At 46.9% G+C, this 8859-nt stretch overlaps 1 pseudogene; it reads right to left on the bottom strand.

Moving 5' to 3' along the window:
* Positions 1 to 4315: 4315 nt before the first annotated feature.
* LOC114689355 lies at positions 4316 to 5396 on the bottom strand (annotated as a pseudogene).
* Positions 5397 to 8859: the final 3463 nt, after the last annotated feature.

Here is an 8859-nt window from a genome sequence, read left to right as displayed (position 1 = left end):
GTCAGTGCTCTTAACTGCTGAGCCATCTCTGCAGCCCTGAGATTACACTTCAAAAAAAAAAAAAAATCACAAATATTACTTAATTGGATGATTTTTGTCTCCTGCCCCCAATATGCTTGTTAGGTACTGAATGAAAAATCTGCTAATCAGCAGGATGGATGTGATGATCCACTTTGGGGAGAGACCTTATTCTTTGCAAGGTTTTTTCTTATATATGGACTGAGTTATTATTGTTTGGAAGTGACCAGGTCATAGACAATTTTTGCTTCATTTCCTACAACTGATACATTGCTTATTTATAAGTTTGAATGGTAAAATGTATTTTTGGTAAGTGCAGAAACCATTCCATTTTTGAGTCCTTCGCTTCCTTGCAGGAACACTGGTGGAGATTCATACCAGCTGGGGTTGACTGCACACACCCACACTCTCATGATTCCCTGTTTCTCTGTGACCTCCACTTCATAGCAAATGGACTGACTGGGGACCACAAAGCAGGAAGGTTGGGTGTGGGGATGCATACCAGCAGTTTCAGTGCATGAGAGGTTGAGGCAGGCACGTCATGAGCTTGAGGCTTAACTCAAGCTGTGCTGTGAGACTCTGCTCTGAGATTTAAAAAAAAAAAAAAAAAAAATTACCTGGAATTTTTCCGTCCCTTTATCCTGAAGCGCCAAGGTACTTATTCTCAAGTTTTACCATAGAAGAAGCACATGGCAGGAATGGACTAAGGAGAGAGGTTCCTTAGTCAAACCAGCCCAAATGACAGAGACAAGGAATCCTCAGAGGAATAGAAACAGATACACACAGTCAGACCCTGCTGTGGTGATAGATTGTGTAATAAATATATAAATCAACTATAAAATACACTAATGAAACTTTGTCTGAAAGAGCAGAGAAGCAGAGGAAGCCACAGCCATCACCTCTTACCTCACCAGCTCCACGAATCCTCTGACTGAAATCCTCTGAGTCCTCACCCAAAGGCTCCAGCTGAAAAAGCCTCTAGCTGAAAAGCTTTAGTTCCTGTCTCCTCACGCCTTATGTACCTTTCTCTACCCAGCCTCACTTCCTGGGATTAAAGGGTGTGTGCTTCCCAGCACTGGAATTAAAGGTGTATGCCACCACTGCCTGACTCTGTCTACTCTCCTAGACTGAGTCAATCTCATGTAGTCCAGGGTGGCTTTGAGCTTGCAGAGATCCAGTTGGATCTCTGCCTCTCAAGTGCTAGAATTAAAGGTGTGTACCACCACTGCCTGACCTCTATGTTTTATCTAGTGGCTTGTTCTGTCCTCTGATCTTCAGGCAAATTTTATTAGGGACACCATATATCACCACACCCTGTAAGGCAGAGTGGTTCTCAACCTGTGGGCTGTGACCCTTCTGAGGGTCAAATGACCCTTTCACAGGGGTCGAATATATCCATCTCATTTACATTACAATTTTGTAACAGCAGCAACATTACAGATGTGAAGTAGCAACGGAAATAATTGTATGGTCGGGGTCACCAGAACATGAGGATCTCAGCGTCAGGAAAGTTGAGAACCTACTGTAGGTGAGAACACAGGGTGGGGTGGGGGGTGGGGGGGGTTCAAGAGATGGGAGATGGGAAGAGAGGCAGCTGGGGAAAAAACACAAGACAAGGAGTGGTCAGAGAGGGGGAAAGGAAGACCGACGGAAGACAGAAGAGAGAAGAAAATAGTGACAGAGACACAGGGAAGGAAGGGACTTGGAAGCCCCAGGAAGGCAAGGAGAGAGACAAAAGAAAGATTTTTAGGTCCTTCAGAGACATGGAGCTGCCCTGAGGCTACTATTGCAGGAGCCAGTGTGAAGATAGAGGGACCTTGCCCTCTCAGCTTCCCCAAAGTCTCAGACCTCAGGGACCCAGAAAACATCTAAAATTTTCATCCTCCTTAAGGGAGTGATTAACTCGACTTCCTTCAGATGTTCCCATGGGAACTGTTTGGAGTCTCATATTTTATATTCATTTAGATTTATTTATTGAGGAGGAGCGGAGAGATTGAGTTCAAGAGTAGCTGCAGACCGGCCAGCCAGTGGTGGTACACGCCTTTAGTCCCAGCCCTTGGGAAGCAGAGGCAGGTGGATCTCTGAGTTTGAAGTCAGCCTGGTTACAGAGTGAGTTCCAGGACAGCCAGGGCTGCACAGAGAAACCCTGTTTCAACACAAACAAACAAACAAACAAACAAACAAACAAAAAGAGTAGTTGCAGGTTTGTTTCCCAGCTCCCACATGACAGCTCACAACCATGTAAAGTATACCAGGTGATGTCACTGTGTGTTCTGGCTCTCGTGGGCACTGGGCATGTACATGGTGCGAAGACATACATTCAGTCAAAACACTCACCTGTAATAACAAAAATAAATCTAAAGATATTTAAAAGAATATCTTTATTTATCCTTTGATGATTTCATACATATATTTACAATGTGTGTATATATCTACCCCTCTCCTCTCCACTCTCATAGACACCCATTCACAGGTCCCTTTCCTAACTTCATGCTCTCTTCCTTTTTTTTTTTTTTTGCTCTTTCTGAGACAGGTTTCTCCATGTAGCCTTGGCTGTCCTGGAACTCCCTCTGTAGATCGGACTGGCACCAAACACTGAACTCAGAAACCTCCGAGACTGCCTCCCAAGTGCTGGGATCAAAGACGTGCACCACCACCACCCAGCTTGCTGGTTCTTTGTTTGTATATTTTGATTTGGTTTGTTTTGATAAACCACTGAGTCCAGTCAATGCAACCTGTTGGAATGCTGATTTATGACAGCATTAGCTTAATCTTGTTCAGGTAACCATGGCTACAAAAGCCCTGTCCTGTCCAGAAGACAGATACAATAGCTCTCCTCATGCTCCAGATCTTGATTTCTTTCCACTTCTTCTTCTGTGACATTCCCTGAGCCTTTGGGGGAATGAGTTAATAGAAATGCCTTGTTTAGGGATGAGTACCAAACAGTCCCTTGTTATCAGCACTTTGAGGATTATGTGTTTCTACCTTGTTGCCCACACAGGAACGAGACATTTCTGGTGAGGGTTAAGAGCAGTACTCATCTATGAGTATTAACATAAATATTTAGAGGGCAGTGCCACAATACAACCGTTTATTAAAAAGATTTTTTAAATTTTATTTTATGTGTATAAGTGCTTTGGCTGCATGCATGGAACATGCATCCAGTGCCCTGGGCAGTCAGAAAAGAACCCCAGATGCTCGTGAACTGGAATTACAGATGGTAGCCACCATGTGCTGAGAAGACGGACCTGGGCCTCTGCAAGAGCAAGCACTGTTCTTAAGCCCTGGGCCACTTCTCCAGCCCCTTTTAGCACACACATTTAAACAAAACAACACTACTAGGTTCTCTTCTATGAACTATGACCTCCTGGAGACTCAGTTTTTGTCTTTTGCTTTTTGAGACTCAGGTTTTAGGAGAGCTTAGGTGAGCTTATCGCTGGCTCTCTATTTAAACTTTAATCTCTCTTCAGGATCTGAGAGAGTGTGGAAGAGAGACTTGAGTGGAGCAGTGATCACTAGATCACTTTGTACTCTCTTCCCAGTGTGGCCGAATTGAAAAAAAATTGCTTTTTATTGTTAACTTAGCTATTTTCATTGGCTTCTTAGGGATGGGTAGCCCAGGTTGACTTTGGCGGCACAGACCATAAACATGAATTTGGTAGCACCACACTGGCCCTGGTACCATGAGCTTTAAAATGAAGTTTGTTGTTGGTTTGTTCTGTTGTTGTCTCCCCTTCATTTGGCTGCAGAGACGGCTCAGCAGTGAAGAGCACTGGTTGCTCTTCCAGAGGACCTGGGTTCCATTCCCAGCAACCACGTGACAGCCACATCACCTGTAACTCCAGTCCCAGGGAACCTTTCTTCTGGCCTCTCTCTGTGGGCACTGCATACAAGCGGTGCTCAGACATACATGCAGACAAACACCCCCAGACACAACACATAAATAAAACAAACAAATAAAAATAAAGGAAAAAAAACTTTGATTCCACCAGCCAGGCCTGGTGCTCATGCCAATTCCAGCCACTCAGGAGACGGAGGCCAGAGGATGGAGATGCCAAGACCTTCATCACCTACAGTGTGAGTTCGAGGCCAGCTTTAATTCAGCAACTTCTTGAGAGTGTTTTTGAAATAACAGAGGAAAAGAGGGCTGAGGGTGTAGCTCAATCGTGAAGCACTTGGCCTCACCATGAGCACAGTCCCTGTGTTCAAGCCACAGAAAACCAAAACACACACATCCACAAAAACTAATAAGCAAAGCAGTAACAATGCGATACAGCAAGAGCACAGCTTTGCAGTCTTATGCTCTGAATATCTTGGAAGAAAGCTCCCTACTCCTGAGCAGCAAATCCCTGCACACCGTGTGGACCAGTTGGTTCCTGAGGCAGTAGATGAAAGGGTTCAGCAGGGGTGACACTGTCGTGTTGAAGAAAGCTATTCCTTTGTTGAGGTCCAGCCTCCTGTCTGGGTGGGGTTCAGGTACATGATGATGCAGCTCCCATAGCTCATCGACACCACCAGGATGTGGGAAGAACAGGTAGAAAAGGCCTTACTGCGAGCCCCAGCTGCAGGCAGGCGCAGGATGGTGCTGATGATGCAGCCATAAGACAAGGCTGTGATCAATGTAGCAATGAGCAGGGTGCACACAGCCACCAGGAAGGCCACCAGCTGCAGAAGCCTGGTGTCTGCACACACCAGCTCCAGCAAAGGGGAGCTGTCGCAGAAGAAGTGATTGAGGACTCGCGGGCCACAGAAAGGGAGAGATAACATCCAGGCAAAGAGCCCAGGCAGGGCCAGGAGGGTGACTGCCCAGCAGGCCAGCACCAAGGAGGAGCAGACGCGGGGCGTCATGAGGGCGGGGTAGCGCAGGGGCCGGCAGATGGCCAGAAAGCGGTCGGTGGACATCACGGCCAGCAGCAGGGCCTCCACTGCGCCCAGGGTGAAGTAGAGAATCATCTGCGCAAAGCAGCGGGGCGGGAGATGGCCCCGCGCGCCGCCAACAAGTGTGCCAGCATCTGCGGAGACACAGTGGATGTGAAACCCACCTCCAGCAGCGAGAAGTGGCGCAGGAAGAAGTACATCGGGGTGTGCAGGCGACGGTCTGCCAAGGTGAGGGCGACGATGAGCAGATTGCCCAGCAAAGGTCAGCGTGTAGGTGACCAGAAGGACCCCGAAGAGGAGGAGCTGGAGCCCGCGCTTGTCAGTGACCCCCAGAAGCACGAACTCCAGCACTGAGGAGCGGTTGACCGTGGGGATGGTCGCAGAGACCTCCATCTGTGAAAGCTGCGGGGAGTCCGTGTGGGTCTTAGTGAAACGTGTGGGTCTCGGAAATGCAGGGGTAATCAGTGTCTGTCATAAAGAATAGTGGAGATAAAAATATATTTCATTTAGGACGGACAGCATTTGTCATATGTGAAAACCGCACGGATGTGAACCACTTGCATTAAAATGATAGTGATGGGAATGTACTAGATTAGTGTAATGACACAGCCCTTTATGCCTAGTACTTGGGAGGCTGATGGAGAAGGACCAGGAATTCAAGAGCATCTTCAGCTACACAAAAAGTTGCAGGACAACCTGGGCTACATGAGACCCCATTTCAAAAATCCCAAAGAAGAAGGAGAAGAAAGCAAGAGGAGACTGAGGAGGACAAAGAGGGGGAGGAGGAAATATTGGAAGAGAAAATAAGAAGGAGGAGGAAGAGGAAAGAGAAGAGGAGAAAGAGGAATTTTGGTTCCTGCTTCCCCACGTCCTTTGTTAGGAACTGAGAGGAAACTTTGACAATTCCTTTCACTAAATTTGACAATCCACTTGGGGTGAGACCTGTTCTTTTGCAGGGATTGTCTTATGTATGGGCTGAATGACTGTGATTTGGGATTGGTCAGTTTATTACAGAGATATTGGTTTTTATACACTGCCACGTTGTTTGTCTATGTGTTGGAAGATAAAACCAGGTTTTATAAGGGCATCTGTCTCACTGTGTAGACCAGGCTGGCCTCGAACTCACAGAGATACACATGCCTCTGCCTCCCCAGGGGCTAGGATTAGAGGTGCTGGCCTCTGTCTCTGGTTTAGAGTATATGTCCTTTAAATTCCACTTGCTGAGTCTTCTCAAATGTAGCCAGGACACAGAGCAAGAAACAGAACACAGCCTGGGCAGGTGGCTCACCTGCTGTCTCAGTACTGGGGAGGCTGAAGTGAAGACTGATATAAACACAGGATCAGCTTGTGTTATAGATTGATCTGGGTTACAGAGTGAGACTCTGTCTTGAAAGAGAGAAAGGGATGCGGAGAAAGGATGAACAAAGAGAGGGAGATAGGGAGGAAGGACAAGGAAAAAGTAAGAAGGGATATAGAGAGGTGGCTTAAAGGATAGAGATGCTTGCTACAGCACCGTACAACCTGAGTTCAAGTTTTAGGTCCCCCATGTGAAACAAAAGACAAGCTGTCTTCTGACCTCTACATGGTCCCTTCAGTAAATAAGTAAGTGAATAAATGTAGTTTTTAAAACGAGGGAGAGATAGTCTGGAGAGCCAGCTCAGCAGTCAAGAGCTATTATGGCTGTTGCAGAAGACCCATGTTTGAGTCCAGCATCCACCAGTAAGACTAACTCCAGAAGATCCGACACACTATTTTGGACTTTGTTGGCACCTGCACTCACATGTACCCCCCACCTGCACTCACATGCATGAACCCCCCACAAATGCAAATACACATACTTAATAATAAAAAAATAATTATTTTTAAAAATCAAGGGAAGAAAGAAAACTGGAAGGAAGGATGGATGGAAGGAAGGAAGGAAATAACACCCACAAACTGCTGCTCTGGGAAGACTGGAAGACAGTACCACCTTCTGTAAGAGAATCACCATAGAAAGAATGAGAGATCTGCCTGGAGATGAGTTGATTGACAGTTGGAGAAAACCTATTATTCCTTGCCATATGTGGACTGGATTGGTCCACAGAACGTGACCATCGAAGTCCTTCTTTTGTGTTCATATGTCTAGTTCATCCAGATAAGATGTGCTGACCAAGATATAACACAGTGCTTGAGTAAAAGCCACATCTGTACTTCTATTTCTTCCTGGGGCCAGAGTCTCATGTAGTCCAGGTTGGTCTGAAACTCCCTATGCAGCAAAGGATAACCTTGAGCTTCCCATCTTGCTGGCTCTCCCTCCCAAGTGCTGGGGTAGCAGCCCAGTGCCATTGTGTCGCATTTTATATGGTGTTGGGAATAGAACCTGAGTCATCCTGCATGCTAGGCAAGTATTTCTCCCAGCCTAGCTTCGTCCTCAGCTGTTAAGCCAAGTTTTGAATGTACATCTTGCCACAGCTCCTCAGCAAATGGCAATTAAGTGAACAGATAAGTAGTGAGTGCTCTGAAGAGAATGAATGAAAATATGAAGAAAGGAATAACCATGAGAAGATGGGTCGTTAGATGTGTTTATGAATGAGTGAGGAAGGGAAAGAGAGCTGCAGACTGAACTGCAGAACTGAGGGGATGACTCTGCCAGGCTCAGACACCTTGAATGGCTCAGGATCCTAGTTATGACTCACTCCCATCCCGTCACAAGAACAAGAGCGCTGTGAGGCCTTATGAACTTCAGTGTTCTTGGTCCATTACAGAGACATCTCCCAAACCCACACACAGCATGTGGCTGGGAGGAAACTCCCTGTTTGAGCCTCAATCTCTGTCCCCTCTCAGGTGACACTAACACCTCCTTGGTCTTTCCCATCCATGTGTTGTGACATCCTAACAAAACCGTGAATATGAAGTAACATGTTATAATGTGTGCTGCAAAAAGCAAAGCTAATTCCAAGCTCACACTCCCTCTGAAGCGGTGTGCTTGGCTTCCACAGGCTCTGTCCTGCTAAAGATTCACCACTCAAACCTTAGCTTGCCAAGAGGCTGTGCCTAAAGGTATCCAGGCTGCCTTCCTCACCTCTCTTGGGCTCATGGCAGGAAAACCATCCAAAAGTGGTCTGACCATTCACCTTCCTCTAATAACCCTTTTCCAGCTACATTAGAAAGCCTAAAATGGGCCGGGTGTGGGAGGTAGAGGCAGGTGGAGCTCTGTGAGTTCAGGGCCAGCCTGGTCTAGGGCAAGTTCCAGAACAGCCAGGGATTTACACAGAGAAACGATCTCAGCCCTCCCCCGCCCCCCCCCAAAAAAAGAGCCCCTGCACAGATCTCTCTTCTGCATCTTTGTTTATTTTCTGCTGCTTTGTGGCCCCCCAACTTTCTAGCAAATGACTGGAAATCACAAATCAGGAGAGAGCTGGCATGGTGGCACAAGCCTATAACCTCAACCCGCGGGCAGTTGAGGCAGGAGCATTATGAGCTGGAGGCATGCCTGCACTACACAGCAAGACTCCCCTCTGAAGAAAAGATTATTTTTTTTACCTGAAATTTATTAGCCTCCTCTATCATGAATGGTCAAGATTCTGTTTCTGGAGCTTTTCCGCAGAGGCACATGACAGGAAATGGGTTTAAGAGAGAGTCTCTCCAGAGACACGGAGACAGACACATAAGGACGGCCAGGCAGACTCTGTAAAGGAAAAGCATGACAAGGACTAGAGACTGGGAAGTGAGGCGGCTGGGGAGAAACCAGTGGTCAGAGAGCTGGAGGGAGGGGGAGACACGGACTGTAAAAGATAGAGCGACAGAGAAGAAACAGAGACGCGGAGGAAGGCAAACCGAGAGAGACAAAAGAAAGCCTCTGAGGTCCTTGAGAGACACGGAATGTCCTGGACTCTAGAGATACTATTATTTCAGGGTACAGGTCACACTCTAGTGTGAAGGGGAGGGACTTTTCCTTCAATTCCCTAATTCCTCTGGCCTTGG

This window comes from Peromyscus leucopus, chromosome 1 (genome assembly GCF_004664715.2).
Source record: "Peromyscus leucopus breed LL Stock chromosome 1, UCI_PerLeu_2.1, whole genome shotgun sequence".
Classification (NCBI taxonomy): domain Eukaryota; kingdom Metazoa; phylum Chordata; class Mammalia; order Rodentia; family Cricetidae; genus Peromyscus; species Peromyscus leucopus.
Note: the sequence above shows the minus strand (reverse complement) of the source record. Positions and strands in the feature narration are given on the sequence as shown.